The sequence below is a fragment of the Neopelma chrysocephalum genome, unplaced genomic scaffold (genome assembly GCF_003984885.1).
Source record: "Neopelma chrysocephalum unplaced genomic scaffold, ASM398488v2 Primary Assembly neopelma1_44, whole genome shotgun sequence".
In the NCBI taxonomy this organism is placed as follows: domain Eukaryota; kingdom Metazoa; phylum Chordata; class Aves; order Passeriformes; family Pipridae; genus Neopelma; species Neopelma chrysocephalum.
Genome location: NW_020897703.1, coordinates 8,453,132 through 8,478,902, shown reverse-complemented (window position 1 = coordinate 8,478,902; position 25,771 = coordinate 8,453,132). Strand labels below are relative to the sequence as shown.

General features: G+C 47.9%; 1 long non-coding RNA gene across 1 annotated transcript; it reads right to left on the bottom strand.

Moving 5' to 3' along the window:
• Window positions 1-2,383: 2,383 nt before the first annotated feature.
• LOC113965248 lies at window positions 2,384-9,128 on the bottom strand. The gene is made up of 3 exons (XR_003533483.1): window positions 9,071-9,128; window positions 4,757-4,938; window positions 2,384-2,467 (listed from the first exon to the last, which is right to left on the bottom strand). It is a non-coding gene; the product is annotated as an uncharacterized LOC113965248 (long non-coding RNA).
• Between the last annotated feature and the right edge of the window lie 16,643 nt (window positions 9,129-25,771).

The window sequence follows — 25,771 nt, the reverse complement described above, 5'->3', positions numbered from 1 at the left end:
TTCACGGAAGCTGGCCAACGTAATCCTCATGGAGCTGTGATACCATGGCCAATGGCTAACACTCCCATTCTCTTGCCTCCACCTTTATGACAGTGGAGAAGGCAAGGCTCTCCCTCCCTGTCCCTTGCCTCCTGCTCACTGGTCCTGGTTTGGGCTCATGATCTGATTTTGCAGGTGATGCTTCTCTAAACTATCTGGCTACAGTGTCCCGAGTTGCATCCCCTTGTGGTGCTGCACCCATGGGTTTTCATGGCACTGTCGAGCCTGTGCCTCCGACTGTCCACTTTTAGGGGCTGTGAGTCCCCATTGCAGGCTTGGCAAGGGGAAGGAGACCCAGCCTGAGCTTCATCTGTGCCGCAGAGACACCATGAAGATGCGCTAAAGCAATCTGTTCTCCCATCTTTTCCCAGACCCTTTGCCGTGAGACACAATATTTTGGAGGGGCAGCTGAAATCTTGCTGGTGTTAATTTAGTTTCGGTCTGCTCACTGTTAACTTTGGGCTTGCTGCGCTTTTTGTGGCTCCTTTTCCATAAAGAAAGCTTATTTCTCTTAAAACAGGGCGAGAAGCAGCTTGGCACCACAGACACTTTAAAGATGTTTGAACATTTGCAAGAGGAAGCAAACACATTTTTTAAATATTATGAAAAGCACCTTGAACAACAACTTCTCAGCAAGAGCCCTCTGCAGGCTCCATCCTTTGCTGAAGGAGCCCATTGCTCAGCCTGGGAGCATCTGAGGCTCAGTGCATCACCCCACACTTTTGTGCTACATCTCAGAATCCTGCTCCGGGCATGCCATCCAACAGGGCCAGAACAGTGACGCAGGGCACTGAGTAGAAGATGAGCTCTGCCGAATCACAATATTATTAAAAAACAATGAGGGACATCCCACAGCAGCTCCTCTCTGCAGCCATACTCACCAGCCAGCCCTCAGGAATGGATGATAAAAATAAAGAGGAAAATAAGTTCACAACATACTTCAACACTGTCAAGTGAGCAGTGGTTCCTGAGCCATTCCTGGGTCTCCCTAAGGTTTTCAGGCATTGTGTCACTGTACTCTACTTACATGAAATTGGGATATGACTCGTCTTTGTTTTTCCCCAAATGAGGTTTTCCTACTGAAACCTTGATTTTCTGGTCAACATAAAACTTGAGGGGTGATTTTATTTTTAATGAATTGTGAGAAAAATTAGGGGTAGATAAGTACAAAAAAATTACATGTCTCCTAATGTCCACAGAGTTACTCTGTTTTTAAAATAAAAAGACATTTTCTGGCTAACAGCCTTTCCTTTCTAATATTTTGACTCTCCCCACAGGTGTCAGTCTTCACTTTGTCTCCTTGTTGTCCCTTCTGACACAGTACCATGTTCCTTGTGTTTCCCCACCGATTTTTCTTGGTAGAGCCACATGCCTGCCAGCCGGCTGGCCACAGGCACACAAATCACAGACGCCAGGCATGGGAGCACTGACAGCCAGCAGAGACCATTAGATCATTTTGCCTGACCTTCCCTCATGTAGGGCTGAGTCTGGCATCCAATTACTCCTGTACCAAGCCCAGTAACTCCTGCCTGGCTCAAGTGTATGGGGCAGAAATGCGTCCTCTCTGGGTCTAAATATATCAAAGGCAAGGGAATGCGCCGCTCTCCTGGGTAGTTTAATCTTTATTAACACTTGCTTTTTAAAAGGTCTGTTTGATTCACAATTTGAATTTGTCTGGCTTCAGCTTCCAGGCGTGGGCTCATGCGATGCCTTTCTCCTCTAGATTAAACAGCCTTTTAATACCTGCCTTTCTCTCCCCATGAAGGTACCTCACACAGCACAATTAAGTCACCTCTTGATCTTCTTTTTAATAAGCTAACCAGGCTGAGCTCCTCTGGTTTCGCACCATAAGACATTCCCCCAGCCCTTCCCAAGGATCAAGTCTCTAATACCACCTGATCCTGTGCAGGGGGGATGCATGGCAAAGCAGCCCCATGCAGCTGATGAAATTAAAAAGCTTGCAGGATATGGCAGCTTTTCTCTGCTGCCTGCTCCCCCAGCCAGCCTGTATTTTTGGGAAGGCTGCTTAGGGGTGTCAGGTGAGGTTTCACACCTCTCCAGGGACCTCTCCACCCCAAGTTCCGCAGCCACTGAGCAATGGGGAGGCAGTACCACAGCTGCCCCCATGTGTATGGATGGGATGCCAGACAAGCAACAAAATTTAGGGCCCTTTCCTAATGTGGGGAATTTGGATGTTCCCAGAACCACCATCTGCTTTACACCACACCGTCACACCAAGCCACCCCATCAACTTTAGCCATCCCTAAAATTCAAAATTCACTGTGGTTTTAGGTGTTGTCGCTGCCATCACTCACCCTGTCTCTAGAGAGACCCAGATGGCAGGCAGCAGCCTCCCACCCACAGCACCCATGGCATTTACTGACCAAAACAAGGAACTGGACAAGGCCTTTCCTCATTGAACATTTACCTGGAGGAACAATAAAACAGCATTAGCCAAAAAATGAAAGTCAATGCACATGCAATGCTGCACACACATTACTGGCAAGAATCACTACTTTTGATCCACTTTTTAATATGTTTCCTTCTGAACTGGACCCCAAATGCCCCAGCCAATGCAAGCAGGGATGGGGATATTTTGGGTGATGCAGTTTTAGAGCCAGCCAGCCCACAAGCTGGATTTTAGCCATGGGCTTCAGCAATACTATTTCACACAATGTTATAACGTTTTAGCTGGGAGAGTAGGCAGGGCCCCTTGCACTCTCCACCGGGTATTTGTCCTGCCTGTGAATCAATTACAGCAGAGACACTGTGTGCTTTAGGATTGCTACTTGGCACGTATTTCAGCCCTGATACATGTTGCTCTGCTCTGCAACAAACGACTTAGATAAACCTCCAGGAGGTCCTGTCTGTCAGCGAGGTTTTTATTAGGTGAGCCATGCCCATTCTCACAACGGAATGGCTACCTGGTAGAAAATTGTAAGCTGTTTCCCTCGGAGGGGGTGAGCCCTAAATGAGTTTCCTGGTCTCACTTTGGGAACACACTCGGATATTAAAGGGACCAGAGAGTATCATTACTGCCAGGTGATAAAAACAACCACTATTTGGGAAGACTGATGGCCTTTGTAGAAGCTCCCAACAGAAGCTTCATTCTGCACAGTGGATAATAACAGCCGTCTTGGGCTGAAATCCCAAAGCAGCTGCATTTTCCAAGGCTACAAAAGTGACTTCAGGATTCCTGGCGCCACGTTGCTCAAGCATCACTTTTTGGCAGTGACAAAGCCCAAGAGTGGTTAATATTCTTCAATGATCACAGCTTAAAGATGTCATCTGCTCTCTCCCTGCTTGCAGCTCTGCTTTCTGGATTGCCGCCCTGTCTCAGCAAGGGTGAGGTGTCAGTGGGAGCAGAAGCTACCTGGGGCAGGAAAGCCAGCAAGCACATCTTCCCCCTTGCAATGGGGAGTAGAAGGTCAAAGCCTAAATCTCTGCCATTAAAATAGGTGCCAGCTTGCATTATGGCATCGTGAAGACATCATTGCATCACACTGCAGACATGACCTTTCACTACAGCTTGTTGTGCCCTGGGGAGCAGGCAGCACCTTCCAGCACCATCTCCAGCCTACTTTAACAAACTGCAGTGCTCTGCCTGGCAATCACAACTCCCTCACCACTGGTCCTGGGGCAAGCTCCAGGCTGGGACATTCTCAGTTCCCTGCAGGTCTCTTGGCCACAGCCACATTGAGCAGGTACCTGTCCCACCTGAGAAGTACCCACCCTGCTAAGGAGCTACTGGGATCTTTCAAGAGTTTTGCCAGTCCCTGGACCAGGGCTCCACAACAAGCACAGAGCTGCCACCAGCTCACCTGGGAGCCAGGCAGATCCCCACTGATTTTCTGACTAGCTTAACAAATAGTTATTTCCTGTGCCCATTTCCTGCACCACTTCCCATTCCTATGTCACTGGTTCCACTGGTGACCTTGTGAGAGCCCAGAAGGACAGTGGAGCAGCATAGGGATGTGGTGAGGCTGTGGTGTGCCATCACCCCACCCACGGGGCTGTCCACTGTGGCAGACCCAGCAGCCTAGGGCAGGGTCTAAGCCATGGGTCTGCCTCTCACCAGTGTCCCTGCACCAGGGACGAGCTGAAATGGGGGCACATCTACCAGCGGGCAAATAAAAAAGCAACAGCGCATTTCAGCTCAGCTACTGTTTGTGTCTTCCCCTTGCCAGCACAGGGGTTTCGAGTGTGCAAGCCTAGGGGTGTCGACCACCCCCTTGCACACCCGGTCCTGGGGCTGAGGGCTGTGCATGGCAGCCAAAGGCTGGCTCCTGCACCAGAGCTACCCCACACAGAGGACTGGCTTCATTTGCTTTCACAAGGTACCCTGTTGCCAGTGTCACATTCAGCCCTGACACCTATTCATCCAGCTCAAGTGCTTTTTTCTATATGGGTTTTCTTGGCTGTTTTCTCTAGATGAAGATTTTCTGAAGAATGCTAGTTCCCTTTGTAACCTTTCAAGAGTCCTCTCTGTATGAAGTTCTCTTCACATCATCTCCAACAGATGCAGGTAATAAAGTCGCAGCAGATTTATGAGTTTGAGAATCTCATTATATCTATCTACCCATCAAGAAAAGGAGCTGTCTTTAGAAGAGGCAGGGGATGGATTTTACTGTTATCTATTGTTTAAAAAGATGAAGAAAAAGAAACCCTCTTCAAGCCTTCCCAGCCCCAATTGTGTAAAAACATCCTCTGAACTCACCAAGCACAGTGCCAGCCTATGCCAACGTCAGGACGTGGCTCTGCAGCTCTTTGGAGAGTCGAAAAAACCCAGCTCCATGCCTGCGCATTTCTGCCAAGCGCCTCAGCTGGCACCAGCTTCAGACCCAGCCACAGTGCTGCTCTGGATGACAATCAGTCCAGGTGGACTGTGCTCTTGGAGACCTGTTAGAGACAAGTTAGAATAGCTTGTGAAGGACAATGGCAGCTCACTGCTGATGTCTGCCTGTGGAGATGAATATCATCAGCAAGCAGCAGGATAAAAAGGGAGCTCCCCCCACAGTGCCCATGCCCTTGAGGGTCCCCAAAGCCATGATACCATGCCCATAAAGCATAGGTTTTGGCTATGGAGCCCAAATAGGACTGCTATCCTACCCCTATCCATCCCAGCATAGACCCCACACCACAGCTCACCCACTCTGGCAGTGGCTTGCCATGAAGGACAAAGGCTGTGAGCAAACAACTAGGCAGCAGGAGAGCCAGGGGGACCAACAGCCTTCAGAAGCAGTGAGGTGTCAGGAAAGAGGTGACAATCCCCTGACTCACCCCATTCAGCACTGATGACACCGCCCTGGTGAGCCTTCACAGCAAGCACTTGCTCCCAGGCTCCATGGGAGCCATGCAGCCAGCTCCTTGCCTGTTCCCATGCTCTCTGCTGCTGCTTTCCCAGCAGCCAGGCCAACTCTCCTCCAGGGTGCTCCCATCTGCCTGTGGGGATGGAGGTTTTGCACCAGGAAGGGCTGACACTGGTGACATTTTTAGGCAGAAGCTTCTGGGTGGTGTCAGAGAGAGTTAAACAAGCACATTAGCAGGATCTAGTCTGGGGGATCGTGGTAACGGGTCATGTGTTTGCCATGTTCTTCGACCACATCAGTCAGGGTTTTGTAATGGCTGAAGTCCCACTTGGGAAATACATTTTCCAGGCATGGTTCCAGTCAAAAGGCAGCTCTGCAGCCCTATTGTGAGCACAATTTTGCAGCTTGTTTGCAAATGGTCAGAGACCTGTCTAGCATCTCTCCCAGCCCAGCTCGCTCAGCAGACCTGGCTGTGCTCAGCCTTGGAGGAGGAAAAGCCTTTGGGCTCATCCCACAGGAGAAGGGCCCAGATCTGTGAGTTACATTGTCCAAGGCAGGTCGGAGACTGGGACTGGAGGGGGCACACCAGAATGTGACAGACAGCTGGCATGAAATCATGGCTTCTGCAAGGTCAACAGGACTTTGGTCACCAGCTTTCAGCCACAATTTCAGCTTCAAAATGCTGGCGTCTGGGGCCTTCAGTCACTCCCTGCTCTGTTTCACGGATATGGAGCCTCTTTCTCTGCAAACATAACAAATCAGTTTTGATCTTTCCCATCAGCCTCTTTTGCGAACACACATCCCGTGCGACATCTCTGTTCATACATCAAAATACTTGGCAAAACAAAGCAGAAACCTGTTCTTCCTGTCAACTAAAAAATTAATTAGGACAGAACCCCAATTCTGAACAAATAAGCAAAAATCCCACCTCCCTCCAGCTCTTTAAGCAAAAACTTTCATGCAAGGATTAACTGCCAGTGAGCAGTCACAGCTATTATATTTGAAAGGTGACTGGTCTGCAGATGAAATGTCAGAGTTTACTTTGCAAACACTTTCTGGTTTTTTACAAAAGAACAGGGAAAAAGCCTACCCTCAGCCATTGCAAATCATCACTGTTGTATGAAGCAAAACATCACATCCCATCTGAAAATATTAGTCCACAATTTTGTCTTTTGCTGATCTAACTTGTGAGCCATGGTGAGGCACAGCCTGTGTTTGAAGAGTTTAATAAGTCACTGTATGTGTAGCACTAAATTCAGGCCCTAAGGGGATGGGATCCCCCCATCTATAGCACCCCTGGCCTCAGTTTGCTGGACCTTATGGTGGGCTGGGGGTGCAGCCTTGCTTTAGCACCGCCCAGACCCTGCTGCTCAGGCACCCACCTGGCATTTGGGCTGGGTGCATGTACAGCAGCTGAGGGGCTGGTTCTTCGCAGGGACTTCACCCCTGCAAACCTCTTGCCAACAATGGCGGCTGAGGGAAGCAGCACTTCCGCAAGCTGTGCCAGAAGAGGAAGGCTTTGGAGGGGAGAAGTTGGTGGGTGCCCAGCTGAATGGCAGCTGACAGTAGAGGTGTTTGTGCCCTGCAAGAGTGAGTGGTCTATACAAACCCAACTGCATCACAGCCCAGGTGTTCCCATACCACCGTGCCAGCAAAGGGCACAATGACAGAGCATGGGGTACCACAATGTCCCCTTGGTCTCAGAGAGATGGGGCAGCAGTGACATTGATGGAGCATCTCACTGGCTCCGAGCTGGAAGGAGACAGGGAGCTGCAGCCCCACTGTAGGCTGGCAGTGACCACTAGCAGCAGATCAGCTTCTGCCTCTTCCCATAGCACAGCATAAAATACAGCTGATAGAGGAGTTTTGGTTCAATCTAGAAACAGATTTCAGTATGAGAGTCAGCAAAAATTTCTTCTGCTTGAAAAAAAAAAGCCAATCAGGAGTAGAGACAAAGTCTGACTTACAAGAGAGGGGGGAAAACCAATCCGCAGAGAAAAGAGACAACAGTTTTGGCCAACACACCATGGCTTCCATTAAATAAAACACCCTGTCATTTGCATTCACTTGGCAAGTGACTAAACCTGAACTTGGCTGCACACTTGATGATCCACCATTACTTTCCAGGGAGGAGGTTGAAATATTCTTATTCCTATTCATTAGGCCAAAGTAATTCTCTTAATGCCATGGAACCAGCTATGGACAAGATGCTGCACATAATGTCATTGGCAGTGTTGCTAAATGAAATCCCTCTGCAAGCAGCCGGGGGAATCAATACTCACAGTAATTTGTCCTTCCAAGTTTTCCTCCCACGCCTTCTTATTTGTGGTGTCAGTCTGTGCCAGCTCCATCTACCTCAGCCGTGTGTGGGGCATGGAGGGTCTCGGGGCTGGGTAAGTGCCCTGGTGAGGTGCTCTGCCTCTGCTACTCTCCTCCATTTGGGAGCCACCTCCCAGCCCCGTGGGCAGCAGCTCTGTGTGGCCTAACATGTTGCTGTGGGGTAGGCAGGCTTTGCTGCAGGACTGATCAGGAGCCAAAAGAGAGGTATGAGGTGCTCTTCCCTGGCTCTGTGGAGTATGAAGGGCTGATTTTATAACACATAACAGAAAAGAATCATGGCTTTTTCCAGTAATTAAAAATACAGCAAAGTCTTAATTAAATTATTAGCCAGAAATTCAGCTTCTGTTAGGCGATGCTGCCACACCAAGGCAAACATGTCAGGCCATCAGCAAGCACAGGGCCTAGGGACAGCCCAGCCCTCACACATTAGCTGGAGTAAATCTTTATTGCTTCCTGAGCCCTTGCTTCAGAACACATTAAACATCAATAGCTCAGCACTCAATGTTGCCCAATATTATATCAAATCATTAGTGGAAGGTTAATCATTACAAAAAGAAGAGGTCTCAGCTGACATTTCACTCATTTCCTATGTGGAAGCCCTATCATTACCACAGCAGCACAAAGATATGGGCTTGGTGGCACCTGAATGCATCACTGTGACTGGTAGGTGGAGGGAGAAGGGTCCCCATCTGTCCACAGCCAGAAGAAGGGACATGCCCAAGGGCCAGACAAGTTCCATCCAAATTGCCATTTTTCCCAGCCAGCATGGGAGCCTGCTCGGTGGCAGAACCTTCCCCGAGGATTAGGCCTGAAACAGGGTCCCAGTTGCAGCCACCGTCACCCCACAGGGCAGCCAGCCAGGAGCCCTGCAGACCCAGGGAGGTCTGCACAGCAGGGGGGAGGGGAGGAGCCCTTTAGTGTTCTGTCCTGTCATAAAAAAATTTATATTACCAAGTTCAAATCCTTGTGTTTCTTTTCTGCTGGCATAATAACTTTGAAATGTATTATTGCTGAGACACTCGCCTCTCTCTGCCAACAATTCCCTGGAGAAAAGCACTAGCAGAAGAAAAGAACTTTTTACAGCTTCTTCATAAAAGAAGTCAGCAATCCACTGGACCTAATCAACTTTTCCTAGAGATGACAGGGACAGAGCCTCAGATGCAGAAAACCAGTGGAGCCTCATTGGTATGTCATAGAGAATGCTCCCAATTTGCTCTGTACCTTAGCCAGTCTCTTCCATGGAAGCAAAAATTTGTGTTGCTGCTTCCTCTGCCAGACGTGCTAGGAAAGGGTGGCAGACCAATATTGCAGTCTAGGAAGAACTAATAGGAAAAGAGAAGCATTTAAGTAAAACCACTCACTAACACTATAGATCTTCTCACTGGGTCAGCCTGCCAATGCATCAGGACAGCTGGATGGTGTGCGTGAAGAGAATCCATAGCTGATTTAGCATAACAGCCTAAATCAGGTGGGTTTTAGGCTGCTCTTTTCACTCAGTCACGAAACACCAGTGCCAGAATCTCAGCAAGAGCCACATTAGTGGCTGGTCTTTCCACTGCCATGAGCTGTGCCATCTGCAGGAGAAGACTTCCATTTCAGAAAGCACCTGATGGACTCTGAGCTAATTTTCCCTGCTCCCACAGACAAAGGCAGCCACAGATGTGGTTACAACTTTGATTATTTTTTTTTAAATCATTTGAGAAATCTTGCCAGAGAACAGTTGGAAATGATAGTCCTAAGCAGAGGCAGCTCAGCTGGCAGACTTTGAAATAAGGCTATTGCATTAAGCGTTTAAACTGGAAAAAAGTGGTTTGGCAATGAGGCAGTAGATCAAAAACTGATGCTCTACAGGACGAGGGCTGAACCAGGCAGGGTGTCCCTGCCATGGGCAGCTCTGACCCCAGCCAGGATCACCCCATGTCACTTTGCCTTGCTGCATTCTGGTTCCCTTCACCCATCACCCGGGACACCTGTACCTCTCTCATCCAGCAGTATGTTCAGACGCAGAATGGGAGAGCATCCTGGTCAGCAGGTCAGCAGGTTTTGATCCACACTGCAAAAACTGGATCCCAGCACTGTTGTTTCTGGGGTATGTGCTGGCTGCAGCAGCAGCAGGCAGCTACAAGCACCTGAGAAACCAAGCAGTGTGAGGCAGTGGTTTGGGGCAGACCACGGGGGACTACTTCTTCCCTTCCTTCAATTCCTAGTGGAGAAATAGAAAAGCAAGTGTAATCAATTTGGCATGTATCTATTTACTATGAGCACATACTAAAGATTCACAACAGATCTCCTCCCCCACCTTTGGCAGCCAGCCTACATGTTGGCAAGCAAAAGATGTTATCTTGAAGATTCACTGCAATACCCTGAGTCATGCTGGAAGTCCGAACCCACCAGGAAGCCTGCTGAAATCAAGGACCTAGCACAGAGACACTGCCTTCTCACATGTTGCTCATAGCAACATTCACCAGGTCGGATCCTCCACACCCCCAGCACCAAGGGGGCTCACAGCCAGCAACACTTCACCTGCCTGTTCTACAGGGTGGCAGATATGAGAGTCCAGTCCTGGCCACAGGACTGAGATGACAAGAGGACCTCTCCACCAAAGCTCTAGCCCAGCAGACTGGGCTTTAACTGAAACTCCAGCTAAACCTCACCTTTCTATGAGGGGCCTGTGGGGCCAAGTGAGGTTGCTGAGGTGGCTGCCTCAGGGCTCTGGGCTGTGGGGAGACAGTGTAAGCCTGGGTACGTGACAGAGGAGTGAAGGCAGTGGAGCTAAACTGATTTACATCAGCTGAGGAACTACTGCACGGTTGGGCAACAGAGCATAGCGATTCAAGAGAGGAATAGCAAATTCAAAGCCCAGCATTAACACAATGCTCAGCTGAGCAACTCAAGGACTCCAAGGAGAAAAAATTCAAACATGCAGCAGCCTTAAATCAGGTGGATTTGGATGCTGAGAGCTTTAGGTTCATGCCCCCATCAGGCAAATTTGGATTTGCCCAACAGAAACACAAACTTGGGGGGGGGGCAAGAGAGGACTCCTTCTCCCAAATTGTAAAGTTTTCTGTAAAAGCAGGTATCGGTTCCCACTATTTCAGTGTCAGTCACTTTCAGAGTAGCCAGAGTTCAGCAGAAATAAAGTCCTATGGCCTCTGCAGATGATGGATACTGTAGTAGCCCTCAGCAAACAGCAGAGCCTGGACCACAAAACATGTTTTCATTAGACTGTGTAGCAACAAGTTGTCAGCCGTTTCCTGGACAAAAAAATAGCATAGGAAAATGCTGCACGACTGAAATCCATTTGAGGGAAAGGCGTGCTAATAGGGGGCTCTGCAGTCTGCAATGGCACAGAGGTCCCATTTGTACATCAGGACTGCATTTCGGGGTGAGGCAGACACAAAGTGCATCACATCATGGTCATCTGCAAACTACCAGATGGATTTAGCAGATTTGTGGCAGCTGTTAGCTATTGCAGGGAGATGTATAGATCTGAAGGCTAAAGGATCAGATAAAATCATTTAATATGAACTCCTGCAAGACACAGGGCACGGAAACACAAGTCCATAATTTCTGTCTGACCCCAGGCTTGTCTTTTAGAGAGATCTTCAATCTGGATTTGAAGATATCAAAGGATGGAAACTCTACCATCCCCAAGCACATTAGTAGGTAACCTTAACAAGGGAATCACCCTATTTTACCTGTCTTCATCTTTTAGGCATAGTATACTGTTATGCCTTTGCCCTCCAAATTAAACAGCCCTCTGCTCCCAGAAGTCTCATTCTTAAATAAGTATTTAGAGATGATGATCAAAGTCACCTCTTAACCTTTCCTTTGTTATGCTAAATTAGTTTGAACTTCCTTCATGGCTCCCTCCAGGGAGAGTTTTCCAGCTTCTGAACCTTCTTCTCTCCCAGGGCAGCCCCTGTCAGTCCCTCAGGCCAGCTTCCCCACCAAAGGAGCTGGCTTGATTGAGCAGGAAGCCAAGGCTGATTAAGCAAATCATTCTGGAAGGTAAGGAAACATGCTGCTGGTCACACCCATGGTGTCCAGAGGCTTCCACAAAACTTCCTCTTCCCAGATTGGACATGCTGATACCTGACCATCATCCCTCCACGACTTCCCTGCCAATGGCACCCTGCCTGCTGCCCCTGCTGCTGCCATCACCCCTGGCTTTCCCAGCACCAAGGGCAGCAGGGGATGCTATGCACAACCAAATCTGCAAAGCAATTAATTAGCAGTGATAATTAACCTCTTCGATTACTTTTATGCCTTCCCAACAAAACTATGGAGTGCTTTTGTTTACTTACTGTGTGACAACTGCTTGATGGATTTATATGAAGTAAATTAATAAATAGGCAGTACCCATGGCAAGAAATAATTGGGAGGACTTAATGTCACTGATTAAATTATCCATTCAAAAAGCAAGCATTCTAGCAAAGCTTTTCTCTTGTCTCCTACATCCGCACATCAGGAACTCAGTGCCTGCCAGGCCACCTCTCCCCGCGCCACCGCATCTCTCCTTAAGCCCATCTCTGCCGCAGCGGTTCAAAGGCACGTGGCGGTGGCTGACAGCGAGGATGACATTTGTCACGCTGACCTTCACCACCACATCATTACCCCTACTGTCCTAACACCCGTCCTCTGCCCACTCCTCCGTGACTGCCCCCCGAGCCTCGCGCTGCCATTTCCAGCTCCTCAGCGCAGGGGGCTGCTGGGTTCAGCTCGACAGTGCAGGTCGCAGCCTTGATCCTCTTTGGCGCCCTCCCGCCCGCCCTGGCCGTGCCCGGCCGTGGGGCCGGGGCTGTCCCCAGCGCGGTCCCCGCGGGCTGCGGGGCGGCCCCAGCGCGGCACAGCGGGCGGAGCGCGGAGCCCGCTCGGTGCCTGAGCCCCGAGCTCCACCTAGCGGGGTCGGGCCTATCCGGGCCGGGACGCGGGGCAGCGGAACACTGCTGCTGCTGCCGGGCTCTGCCAGCCCTCGCCCAGACCTCTCGCCGCCGCCTGCCCGCGGGGCCCGTGTCTGTGCAGAGGAGACCAGAGCCAGGCAGAGGGGTCGGGGGTTTAATCTCTAAGATGAGCCCGGTAATGACAGGCAAGAGAGCCCGTGCTGCCAAAAAAGGGAGCTGGGGGAACTTGGCAAAGGGCTGTCCCCACACACCCGGCCCCAAAAGGAATGGCCTCCAAAGGACCATCCACAAGCCTCACGTACCCTTGGGCAGATGCACACGATGCACAGAGCAGCCCACAGGGCCTTGCAGGGCAGAGCTGGCATACAGGTTAACGTGGGAAAGTATGAGGAGACCAACCCAGAAAGCTCCTGTACGTTGGGCAGAGCAAGCAAGTCCCAAGGTCAGTTTAGCCAAGGAATCCAATGGGGTGAGGAATGTGTGCATCTTTCCCCCTTTCCAAGCTCCAGTGCTTTAGTGGCATAAAGCTGATACCAGCTGCAGGCTTTCTAAATCACACTTTGCCTCTATTCTCTCTAGCTCTTATCTCTCCCTCAAAGATTCCACACTAAAACACTGATGGAAAAGCTCACAGGTTGCTTTCATGAGTCCATAAGTTACTTAAAATCTGCTGGCTGTGCAAGTATAGTTCCTTAGACTTCTTTAGATTTTATTTTCTCTGTAAACTTGGAGTAGGGATGCAGACAGACTCAAGGGCCACATGACATTTTCAGACACTGCTCTGCTCCTGAAATCACCAGGTTTGAGCTTTGCACCCCATTCCCCATGGAGAATTAACACATCTCTCCTACCACAGAGGGAAGGTTAGATAGTTACTTCTGGCATTACTTTTTGCCCAAAGACCACAGTATTTGGTGTTCCTATGGGGTCCTGAGTGTGCACTTGGCATGGTGTGAGAGGACCTGCTGCCCAAACCTAGTGCCCAGGTGGTGTTCTTAATGCCCATATTCCAGGTGGGAGGGAGGTGGATCAGGCATCCTTCTGGCTGGGTCTTGTTCCCCCAACATCTTCAAAAAAAAAAAAGGTTCCAACACAGAACATCATGAGATTTGCCTTAAAAGGTTAAAGAAAGCAACAAATGTTGGGTTTACTTACTGTCTTCATTGGAGTTAATGGGGCAAGAGTTTAGTTTTTCCTCTGCAGCACTGAGAGCAGCCACCTTTCTTCTTTTTAAGGAAGAGCAATGTTTCTCACTGAGGCTTTAGGAAAAGTTCAGTTGCTGGAAGGACTGGTAGCAGAGGCGCCCTGCTTCCTGCAGGATGGAGAAAAGCTGCAACCAGCTTCTACATTTCTCCAGTTCTGCACTGACATTTTTATTCTGCGTTGCTCCTTATCAGCTCAGGGCCAGCCTGGCCCACAGGCAGCTGATGACATTTCCAGTCATCGGCATTTTTCCAGTTGAGCTGAGATTAAGCTAGTGTCTACTCATAAGGACTTGCACATTAAAGAACTGAAAGAGCGCTAACAGCCTCATCAGCGACCCAGGATTTCCCATGGTCTCGAGTGCAGTGTGTTTCAGAGCCAATGCTACATGCTGCACATGCACCTGGAAAGGTCCAGGGAGGGCTGACAGCCGAGCCAGCAGGGTGGTCTGTCAGCACACAGACCTCAGGCGCTGCAGAGACCTTGACTGTCTGCTTCCACCTGATGGATCAAATGAGCCCAGACACCACCCACCTCCTCTGTGCACTTTTGTGCCAGGAAAGACAGAATAAATTGTAAATTGGGGTTTGCAAAAGTGTTACCAATGATATTCCTGCCTGCACCCTGGCTGCCCACCTGTCGCAGCAGGGTTGGTTCTGACCTTGTTTTATAGAGGCTGCATCATGAATCCCTCCACCTAAACACCTCTCCTGGCCCAACCCCATGCCAGCTAAGCCACTCAATGTCTTGCCTTGCTTTTAAGGGAGTCTGACCCCTTCTACCCTTGTCTGTGTTATCTGGGGCGTAGATTAAACATACATTGACCTTCCCCATGAATAGCATTGGGCACCTGATTCCCAAATTGTGTTTGACACTCCAGGGCAGAAGTCCATGCAGAGAATGCCAAATGGTCTTAGTCAGCTTTTTTGCACCTGAAAACATCACCACTTTAAAGTCTTTTAGCTCTGACTTTCCCTGGATGTATCAAGAACTCGACTCAAACACACACAGCCTGCAGCTCTGTGAGACACCAAGCCTTGGGCATGTAAAAGCATATGGAGAAATGCATTTCTCCATGTACTGAAGCTTGATTTTACATGGTCTAGAAATTGCAGTATGGAGGAAAGAGCAAGATGGTTAAGAAAGGACAGTCTGTCTTATGGATGCACACACAGATACCCAACACACCTGGCTCAGTTCATGCTGAGGAATCCTGTGACTCCACATTGGCACACTGGCAGGGGAGGCTGTGGCTTGCTCACATATTGATCCACAGATTCACAGCTAACAAACTAGGTGATGGCGTTTAGGAAGGCAGAAAAAATGGCCTATGTGTCTTGGCAGGTGTCTGTAATAACAAACAACAGTAATCATAATAATAACAAAAATTACAGTGATCACAAGAAACAGTAATAAAGGACCTTGCGTGCTGCCAGCTGGACTGAATTGCCTGTGCAGAGCAGCCCACGAGCTCTCCCCACTCTGAAAGCAAAGATGCCACATTATTAAATGGTTCCTTATCTGGAGAGAGCCAATGAGTGTGGGCTGCTTCCCCTGGTCTCCTTACCTCCAACAAAATCTTCCACCATCAGCGAACAAATCACTTGCATCATAGGCATTAGCCAGAAATCAAAGCCCTGGCAAGTTATTATTGACCTGACACTCTTCCCAAGAGGGGGCTAATGCTGAGCTCTTTATCCCTTCTGTGTTCTTGCTTTCCTGACACACTTTGATTTTTTTGCATTTGCAGGTAATTCAGCTCCATTTGATCACAGCTCATTCACCTGTCTAATGACTTCACATCGTCCATCTGCCCCATGGAGCAGCTGCCTCCACGGCAGCTTGCTCTGCCTGTCCCACCCGCATGCTCAACCTGGTTTTCTCAGCAATTCGGCTTTGGAAACATGTTTCCTTCTTATCCAGCACAAGGGCCAAGATGTGAAGCTGTGAGTGCCAGCCTTGCACGGCACTGCCCACAGCCAGACCATGGAGGAGATGGCAGCCTCAGCCCTTTCTGAGAAATGAGGAGACCAGGGCAGCAGAAGGAGGGCAGCCAGCATCTCATGCCCAAGCACAGGGCTGCTCTGCTCAGGAAACATCACCAGCTTCAGATGCAGAAGGAACTGCAGGCAGCTCTTCTGCTGTACCCCTATGACTTGGAGGGCGGAGGAGCTTGAGGGTCAAGCAGCTATTCCAGCAACCGAATGTTAGAATTAAAATTAGGATTTGCCATGTGTTGTGCTCCATGTGTCCCTGGGGCTTCTGGCCCCTGGCTGGGCAGCAGAGAGCCAAAGAGACAGGTCAGTGCCACGAGCCTCCGACTTGCCACCCACAAAGCAACCTGGCAGATGAGGTGTCTAAAACATCACTTTGGATTCTAAGAACAACATTTTATTTCCCCGGGAAGGCCCTGAGGTGCCTCACCCCAGAAGCCCCACAGGTAAGAACTCAGGGCTGCCATCAGCAGGGCTGCAACAAGCTGCTGCCTTGGCCAGTTGTGCATCCCCCTCCCCAGCCCACTGTTGAAGCTCCCCTCTCCTTGCTCCTTGAGGAAGCAGCTGTTGTCACTGCCTGTCTCTGAGGAGCACAAGGGGCCAGGGAACAACTCCACTCATATTCCCCAGCACAAGGTCCGGCTGGATGGGCTGTGAGGGTGTTGGAGATGCCTGAACTCCTGCTAGCCTGGGAGCATTACGAGAGAGCTCTGCCTGCTGACCTGAGCCCCAGGACACAACAGAAAGCCGTGTGTGCTGACAGAGAGCACAGCAATGGCCTTCCTGTGTGCTTCGGGATGAGTGTTTGGAGCTGTTATGTTTTCTGTATACAGTGAGATCAAAATATGATCTTTCAAAATTACTTGAGATTAGCTGGAGGGAAACAACAGAGAGGGGAAGCACAGTGCATCCCTGCTCGATTTAACTGCTTGCACACCACACACACACTGCCCTTCTGCAAAGCCCTGGTGGGTTCCAGAAAATTGCACCCTTGGCTGAAGGCATCTAGTGGCCAAGGCTGTGCTGGGATCAGTGAGCAACAAGCAGGTCCCCGGACCTAAATCTTACCTTCTGGCTCTGGTACAGGGTCTGTGGTACAGCGCCTCAGCTGGGCTAGGGTACCCCAGTGTGAGGTCCAGGGTGAATCTTGAGTCCTCAGCAATAATCAGGTGTGCCCAAAGGAACCACAAAGAGCTGTTCTCAAAGCTACTGAAGGTCAGGGGAAGAGCAGGAGCTGCTGTTTTGGCAGGGATCATCGGCATCGCATGCACAGTGCTGGACATGCTGAGGAGCCATCTCCACTATGCTGTGCACAGCCACACCAGCCTGCCTGCCTGCCAGCCAACCAAGCAGCTCTGAAGAGCAAATTCCAGCTGTTTAGATGCTTAAGATATGCAGATGCATGAGACACAGGCCTCAGACACCAAAATACCTAATTGTACTTGCAAATGAAGCAGCTCAGTATTTAAGTGCACAGAATTTGCAGGTGCCATTAATTTTCCCCACAGTTTGGTGTCTGGTGTTAACTGGAGGCAAAAGAGTTGTCAACAGGAGAGCACACCTGTGTTTTTAAGACTGCCTTAAAATCAGTGACAAAACACCTACAAAACTAAGAACCAAACTAAGGCAAGCTGGTGAAGCCTGCAGAAGAGCCACCGCAGCAGGACAGGGCAGCTGTTGTCACTTGTGGAGCCAGTTGCCGCATCCCTAAATGAACCATGAGACCCACTTACCTGACAGCCTGTTAATGCTGCAGCTGCTGCCGGCCAGTCTGTTCTCTCTGCTGAAGGAGAGCCCAGGTGACAAATACCCAACAGGAACTTTTTCATCACAAAAGAGGAAAAAAATAATCAGCAAGTGATACACTCATCTGTACATTCTTTCCCATTGGACTGTCACACGGCTAACTGCCAAAAAATGTTCAGAGTGGAAGATGAAAAGCTTAGAGAGGTTCATTACACCTAAAGATGAGATACATGTTCAGAGAAGCATTTAGGAAGGGAGTAACATCAACATGAATCTGCAGGTCTCCAGCAAATAAATGCATCTTACCCAGCATCCCCAGCAAAGGGCTGGTTAAGAAAGGGGAAACTTTACCATAACACATGAAATTCTTGGTGGGGTATGGTGAAAGGGAAGAGCTGGGAGCTTTTTACTTCCCCAGGGAGGCTGTGGGAAGCCATGTGCTTCCATTCACCTAGAGCTGATGGAAACTGAAAACAAGGAGGATCACTCTGCTTGCAAGTGGAATTTCTGCAGCAAACAGATGACTGACTAGGTCAGGACAGCCTGTAGGAGGAGTGGGGCGGATGGCAATCGTGACTCTTGTGCAGGTGAAGTGAAGCAGTTTTGAATTAAAAATTTGTTTACTAAGGCCTGGGATTCAAACGCAAAATTCTCATTAAGTATAAATAGTCCCTCGTGTTGGTATAGTGTTTTCATCTTAGGAACTGGTCTAGATTTCCATCTGTGCTGCCTCCTCTATCACATGGCATGGCAACACCTCACAGTTACATGCTTTCTCTCCAGGATGTTCCTGAGAGGTAGGAAGGTGCAATTAGCAGCCTACAGCATCAAGAAGCATGTGCAAGAGCACAGGACATTTCTGGTTTAGCCATGAGATGACCAGGTGTCTCAGGATGGGGCCACCCTCCTTCAAGACCTGAGCCTCCTAAGACGACCTCAGTGAACACCACAAAGCACTGGGAAAGAGTTGCTGAGTGAACCAGCATTGCGAGGGCTGTGCTCTCTGCAAGATAATCTGTGGGTTTTCCTCTGAATAGGTTAGGTGACTCTCAGATTAGAAAGTGCTGAGGAGTGCTCCCTGTAGTTCATCTTTGCTAATGCTTCCTTTAAATCCTGCTCTAGACAATGAATGAGCACAGGGCGAGTAGCTACAAGCTCACCTATGGAGATCCTGTGAGCCTGTAAAGCCACGCATTACCTTGTCAGAGAGGGGACAGTAAATGAGGTTTATTTTAAAACCTCAGGATCAGTGTTGTAAATTGTGTGCTGACACCCAGTCTCCAGTGGCAGACATAAGAAAAGTCCCAAATAAGAGGTCCTCTCTAGGAAGGACATGATAGATGACAGAGAAGTCTGAAGGAAAAAAAAGTGTTTGCAGAGATGCCGGAGCTTCGCCCAGTGAGGTCTGGAGCTGTTGAAATCCAGGTTGTCAGGATAATTGAAGAAAAGCGATTTCCTAAAGAGTAATGAGCTAAAGTGAAGGAAATATATTTCCTCAGCTCTGGAAACAGGATATACTGAATTATCGTGTAGTGGAAGAGCCTAGCGAGACATTTTGACATACATCACTCAGGCATTGAAGAGCTGCAGCCTCTTTAGGAAATTAAGTAATGAGAGTGAATAGGAATAAAGGAAAGTGCCTGTTTGGAGCAGATGAAAGGACTCCAGATGTGCACATGGCTGTGACTGCTTCATATTGTTTGGGACTTTCAGTTATGAAAACAAGAGACACAATCCCAATGAAATATGTAAGCCTTCACTTGAATGCTATAAAGACAGAATCAAACTTCCGTTAAAGCACAAATACAGAAAGGAAACACAAGAGAAAATGAAAAGTGAAAAAGTATCTCCCCTTGAAAAAAGTAATGAAGATATTCCACCTCCCAGTGCTCTCCCTTATCTCAGTTGGGCAGCATCGGTTTCTACATGTATGAGTCTCTGTGCAGACTATACCACATATTTCAGGAAGTAATTTCTGGGTTTGGAACTGAGGGCTCAGTCCTTCTTGTCAGCATCCCCAGCACAGGACAGGAACTACTTTGGGTCGATTATTAAAAACTCAGGCAATACTTATATTACAAAAACTTCTTACAAAGGTCTGCTGCTCCTTGCAGAGTTCGGGCAATGAAATGAAACCAGGAATGCAAAACCAAAGATGATGGACCAAGTAGGTCAAGTCCCCTCTGTGGCAAGCTGAAGAACCTTTGCCCAGCCCTTAGCCATCTGCCTGGGTTCTCACTGCTTGCTCCTGCATAGGGCCTGACACCATGTGCAGCAGTGCCCACGCACTTGCTGGGGACCACACTTCTGACTGAGGTCCCTTCAAACAGCTCTGTCAGACTGGCACAGGTGCTGGTCTGGAGGACACAGTTCCATTTGCATGTAGTTTAGACATGGAGGAATGAAGAGGGAGAGCCATGTTGCACTGCCATTAAGGTTCATTCAGCCTGAATCTCAAGCAAGAGAATACCACAGTCCTGCCTTAGCAGCACCTGAATCTGCGATGATGGCACTCTTCCACCATTGCACACTGGAGTGGGCACAAGCAGGCTGCTTCCACCTGGAGAGCAAGGCACTCATCCACCCTGCAGGTGGCACAAACAGACCTTTGCAAACAACAGTGTTAAAACCAGCTTATGTTGTTTGAGAAGACACTGGGTCACTGCTGACCACTGCATGCTGCAGGCATCCACCCCAGCAAGGCAGTTGGGGCAGCTGCAGAATCTGCTGCCCTCCTCTCGCCATTCTTTCACTCTGCACTTCCACCCTGGGAATGGCATTTCTCTCCTGCACAGATCACGACAGTAGGATTATTAGAAGCATACCATGCACTCAGTTAGACCATTAGCAAGGAACAATCCTCAGGTAAATAATTAGCAAATTACCTATATGAAAACAGAAGTAGAAAACTTAATTCTTGATTGGTAACCGTCTGGCATCTTTCACATAAAAATTACAGCTAAAAAGCAATTTCACAATGCAGGCCTTGCACAGTAATACTTTCCTTTACCAAGCCATTTTCCAAGAGTAAACAAAAACCTCTAAGAATGCTTATCTTGGTATAAAACCTTGCAAGAAAAATAAACATAATGATTTTCAAAATGAAAAATAAAATAGCATGTGTTGGTTTTATAGCACTGAGAAAGCCATAAAACTTAATATTCCAAGTGTAAGAAGTTGAAGCCGTTTGTTGTCATTCATGTACCCCTTCTATCAAACACCACCTTCCACTGCAAATCAAGTCCCAAACAGCTGGTGGAAAAGCAGATGACAGAAGGAAAACAAGGCTGAATTGTGAAATACATGAAAAATTTGATTTTAGGCATTAGAGGTGACCAAAGTAAAAAGAGGAGCTTCTTTTATAGTTTTGATGTATTTAAGAATTTTGCACTACAGGCTGCATTTAAATTACAAGACCAGAGAGTAACAATGGATGGGACACAATGTTTGAAAACCCCCAGTTTTCCAGACAGGAAGCCTTACACCAGGATGGCCAGCCATATAGGACAATGTGGGCTGAGGGGTCTGATAAGGCAGCAAGAGCATTAAAAATACTGCCTGTCATAGCTGCACGGACTGCAAACTGGAGCTTTGGACAAGAGATGAAAGCAGACCAGAGAGAGCTGTGAGCAAGAGGGGAAAGAGTTTGGATCCACTGGGGTAGATTAGGGTGTAAGACAGCAAAATCTGCAGGGTGTCCACCACAGACAGTTGGTCAGCAGGCAGCACACAAGACAAGTAGGCAGATGTGGAGCAGAGGGTATACAAGGTGACAGTGAAGCCAGCTGTGCTCCCAGGCACCACAGAGATGGTGAGGTGCATGGGACAGTGGAGAGCCTGTGAGATGGACTTCCAATCTGGTGCATGCAAGCACCAGAACTGAAAGATGAGAAGAGCATCTTTTTGCATCACCCACAGATTCTGAACAGGTTGAGTCACGCTGAGTCACTTTCTCTTTTCTGCTCATGTCCTCCATCATTTTCTGTACAGTTTAGATTACATTTAGAGCCACTAGAAGACCCATGCATTGTTTGTCTTTTATGGACAGCTTAGAGAGCCTGATGTGGATTCTGGCATTGGTTAAAAGCACCAGTCATAAAATCCAGGAAGAAGCAGGAAGAGACAGAAGGCTTGTGGATAAATATCCCATGTTACTGGGGTGAAATAAAGGAAAAGAGTGCCTGTAAGTATTCAACTAACTGACTGAGAGCTAAGCTGCCACCCAGCAGCCCTGTTCTCTGTCACCTGGCAAAGGCAGATGGCATCAGTGCTGCCTGTGGGCAAAGTCTGCCCAAAGCCAGGGACATACTCAAAGAGACACAGCACAATCTCTTTGAAACACTTTGCTCCCCATAGCACAGGGCTGTGTGAAAGTAGCTGACATCACAGCAAACCAGGAACCCACACGAGCAGGACTGGTAGCTTTTAAAGCACTGCTAATGGGAAACGGTGTCTGATAAAGGCATCATATTTTTGGCATGTCATCACAGAAAATTTGCTACAGACAGCCAGCTTTGCAGGGCAAGCGAAATATCACAGAAGCTTTACTAAATTTTTCTGAGATTGTTTGTCAAGATTTTCATCTCCACCATCTTTGAAAGGGCTGACTGAGACCTTGACTGATTCTAATTTCATAATTAGGGATATTAGGAATAGCTCTGCCAAGCAAGGTCTTGTACCTGGGCAGAGCTGGTAGAGATAAAAAAGCCGAGTGAAGAGGATAAGGTTAACAAGGAACAATTCTGAGTTCTAGGAATCTAATTTTGCTTACCAGATCTCTTCAGCAACAATTTTAGCTGCAGTCTGAGGGGAAAAGAGATGGAGAGGACAAGGCAAAAACATTATATAAAATAGGCAAAATATTGGGGGGGGGGGAAGAAAAGAAAAAAATAAACCAAAAGCTATATTAAACAGTAGGGCCCAAGGGAGAACAGAAAAAAATGAGATTAATAACCGAGGAAACTGTCTGGCTCCACTGAGCAAATGGTGGTTAACAGGAAAATTAAATTCTGCAGGATTAAACAAGGCATTAAACTGGTTGGGGAAAAAAACCCAAACCCAACAAAAACCCAAAATCATGTACTCTCAGGTATAAGTCAAGTGGTTTTACTAAGTTGAGCACTCAGCTGGACTAAAACAGCTCTTTACTAAAGCAACCATAGCATATGTATTGCAAATTGCTGAGAGCACAAATTACAGAAAACTACAAATTTAAGAAGGTATTCTCTGCTGATGCTAATACTTGTCTCTTGATTCAGGCAGCAAGTTTAAATGTCTGCACCAACAGGCAACAGGAATGTGCAGAGAAAAAAAACCCCGTGTCTTGGATTTCACCCATCCATATACTTCTAGGCACTTAAAGAATCACCCCTTAAACCTCTCTCCCCATCCCAGTTGGGTTCATCCATTTTTCACTAGCAAATGGAAAATAATATCCAACAAGGGCATTATTTGGAAGACCTGCCCAAAGCTGGTTGAAAGAGCTTTAATGTCCCCGGATTCGGACAGCTCTCCTAGCACTGGAAGGGATCAGCACAACCATGGAGAGATACAGGGAACTGTAACCAGGTACCACATGCACCATATGGAAATGGCAACAACAGTCACTTTGGGAAATATCTGTGAACAATTTCAGGATCTGGTTCTGCACCAATTCCACTGGCACAAACATGGACCAACTCTGCCAAAGTGACAGTATTATAACTGAGACTCACAGCTTGAAATCAAACCTTGGCAGAGTACTGGCCCAGATCTGCCATTAATTAGCCTCTCTATTCTTGCCGATGCTTTGGCACAAGCTGGGTGAGGCAGAGTTGTTGCTACCCCTTCACCTTCAGCTAAAGTTTGGTCCCAATGAATTCCTTCATCAGTGCTGCCACTCTCAGCACATGCAAAGCTGTGGTTCAAGAAAGCCACAGTTTGAAGATAAATACTCCAGCACACTTAAAACCCAAGAAAAAACAGGATTTTTTTCCATCTGTGATGTTCTTTTTAGGATGAGCCATATGCTGCTATATTGTAGATGCTCTGAAGGACCAGATAGGTAGGGGAAGGTGCCTCATCAAATGCCAGATGTGCTCCACATAAGCCTTAGTGCCCTCCCTGGGGTCACAGCACAGGCTCACAGCACTGCTCTGCACCTGGGAAGACCCTCTCCCTTCCCTGTCACCACAGCACTTTCTCTTTGGCTGCAAAGGGCCATTGCTACATCCAACGTGGCTGCAATGGAGAAGCTAGAAGTGTTTGAAGTCCATGACACCCTCCCAGGAAACATGAGATTGCAGAACACAAGAGAGCTGTGAGAAAGTACTGGTCAATGTGACAGCATTTTTGGCTGTATCAGCAGCCCAACCAGTGCCAGCTGCCTGGCAGGCACCACACTAAGGCCCCACAAATCAGATTTATAGGTGCACCCTGGGACTGGTTGATTACAGAGGGTTTTTTCCACCAAGAGTTGCACAGTATGAAAGTAAGTACTTTAAATTTTAAATTTAAACAGGCATGAACCTGGAGCACAAGCTGAGCAGAAACTATCAGAGCCAGACTGAGTTTATGTTGCAGGACTCTCCTCCACACTGGTGGCTATGTCAACCATCCCAAACAAGATGTGAGGAGTGACCAAGAGATGAGTCTCTTAGTCCTAAGGACATCTATCAAGGGAGGTATTGGATGCAGACACAGAACTTCTATACTCGGTTCCCCTGAAGAAGCACAAGAATGCACCTGAATATCAACACTATTTTGCTTTCAGGGACATTTTTAGCACACCACTTCAATTTTTTTTCCTAGATTCAGTGGTACTAAGACACTTCGCTGGCACCTTCTACAAGTTATAAATCAGCAATGGCAATAAAACAAGGCAGCCATTCCTGGGCTGAACCTCCCACCAGCAAACATGGCAATCACCTCTTAGCCCCTAAAAACAAGCATCCTGTATCTCTAGTTCAGACCTGACAGCTGCAGAGTACCAGCCCTGTGCTTGGGGCATAGGAGCCAGGGGGGGTGTGAAAGATGGTCCCTATTATTTCCTGCAGATGGGACAATTCCCTGTGACTATACTAGAAAAGAGAGAGGTTGTCTTCACCTCTGTAGGAAGCCAGCTCCCAAATTTAATAAAGGTTTCTCCTTCCAACTGCTTCACTCAATACAACACCAACACTTGTAACAAAATGTCACCTGCTTTTCAAGTACAAACTAAATGAGCTTTCCTGAGAAAATAATTGCCAACTATTAAAAGGCTACTGTTAGGGCTCAAGAGGACTCTTAAAATACAAAGAAAAATGTAGCACATTCTTCCTGAATTGATACTTCAAACAAAACCTATTTTTGTTTTGAAATGTGGCACTAGAACGACAACTGGTCGTTTTTGTAAAGTTTCAGACTGAGAGCCATGCAATCATTTCCTAAGAGCAACACATCTTTGTTGTTCATGGAAATACCAGGAAAAAAACCCCAGGTGAACCAGTCAGTCTCTGCCTTAGTCAGCAGAGGAGTCTCAACCCATCTCTTGTCAAGTCCACACTGGGGAATGCCCAGCTTGGGACCAGTCCAGACACCTCTGCTTCTGTAAGATAGTCATTCCCAGGGAAGAGCCCCCATTTACCTAACTTCCACCTTCTTAGTCCTCATTACGACCTCAAAACTTACAGCAAACAGAAACTTACTTTTGCTGTTTTGTTAAAAGCAGATTTTAAACAACTATTTTCTCCATAAGAATCAATTCCTGCTCTTGCCATTTTGAGTGCTTCTTGAGATGGAGCAGTTTGAAGGATCAGCTTTGTAATACCCATATGCACAGCCAGAATTGCATCTGTAACAGCCCAGAACTACCTCACACTATTACCCCTAGTGTCAAAATGCCTCAGGCTCATAACCTTGAAAATTCCCTAGAAAGGAGAAGCCTGGAGTAGATTTTCTCTAGCCATATTGCACTGAACTTACACTGCTGTGCTCTCCTTTTGTTTAAGTATCTGATCTTTTCTGTCATCACTCTGTCTTGATAAATGTCTGGATGCAACACTTCCAGTGTACTCCCATCTCCCAGGAACACAAGGTATTAAAGCACAAACAGTTTCATCTTTGCCATGAAACCTTTGCAGCATGTGTTAGCATGGAAGACTACATCATTCACTGACACCATTTACCCCTCGGCCTGAATTACAACCAGGCACTGTGCAGTGCTGCCCTAATTACGCTGTCTAGAATAGCTGAGCCATGTTCATTAAAGAGAAGTCAA